Genomic DNA, 1,037 nt, shown 5'->3' with positions numbered 1-1,037 from the left:
GGCTTATATTTATGTGTGAACAATTTTTTGTAGATCCGTTAATTTATAGCTCTCAATTTCTTCTTTCTGCCAAGTCCGTAGACATATATTTTTTTCTTTAGATAATTTCCCCTTACCCCAGAATCTCTGCCTTCCATGAGGACCTCCTCTATCCCTCACACTTTCTAAGCCTCAGTGGATGGTAGTCTGATTCATAAGGTCTCAGAGATGTTTGAATTACTCTCCCACTCCCATTGGATCCTCTCCTGTGTGTATGAGGTTATCAGAACCAGGACCACTTCCCAGACCTCACAGAATGTTCCATTTTCAGTGTACTCTGTCTCAACTTTTTCCTGAGAATGTTCCAGACCTGGCTCTAGCAATTTCAGATTTTAATTTACCTATTTTTAAGTGAATTAAAATTTGTAGTATTCTGTGTCTCCTAGTTTTGCTATAGTCACAGGTTATTTGGAGTATTATTTTCTGTCCTTACATTATGTTTGGATTGTAAAGAATGTTTTTGCAGATTTAGATTTAGGTAGGTGATCTGGAGCAAAATCTATCAGTCCTTCTCTAGTGTCAAAAGGTCTTGTTACCTCAAAGTCTGTGCTGCTTCTCTCATGCAAACTGTGTCATTTTAGGTAAGCAATGAAGAATGTGCTCAGGTATCAAAAACCTTTCATTTTGGCATGTGATATATGTGATGATTTGCCACCTACCAACTCCACCTTCTTCCTTCTAAAGTTCAGTTCACAGAGTTAAACACTCAATCCATAGTCTTATTTTCCACAGCGCTATTCACAGTATTGATATTTGCATATCTTCTGGGAATTAGCTATTCAGTAGCACCATTTTTCTAATATTGTGACTTCTGAGGTTCTTATTGATTTGTCAGAAATAATGGCTTAGTAAATTTCTCTTGTGTTTGTTGCACATATTTGCCTAACTCTGTATATGTTATTAAATTATTGTCTGAAGTTTTGTTGAATTCATATTAAAAGTGAGGAATTACATATATGTTAGAATTTGAGCACAATTCTCCAAGTATAAAAAGCCTT

Source organism: Pteropus medius, unplaced genomic scaffold, assembly GCF_902729225.1.
Source record: "Pteropus medius unplaced genomic scaffold, Ma_sr-lr_union100, whole genome shotgun sequence".
NCBI classification, from domain to species: Eukaryota; Metazoa; Chordata; class Mammalia; order Chiroptera; family Pteropodidae; genus Pteropus; species Pteropus medius.
The sequence above is the reverse complement of the archived record's forward strand: the minus strand, read 5'-3'. Positions refer to the sequence as shown.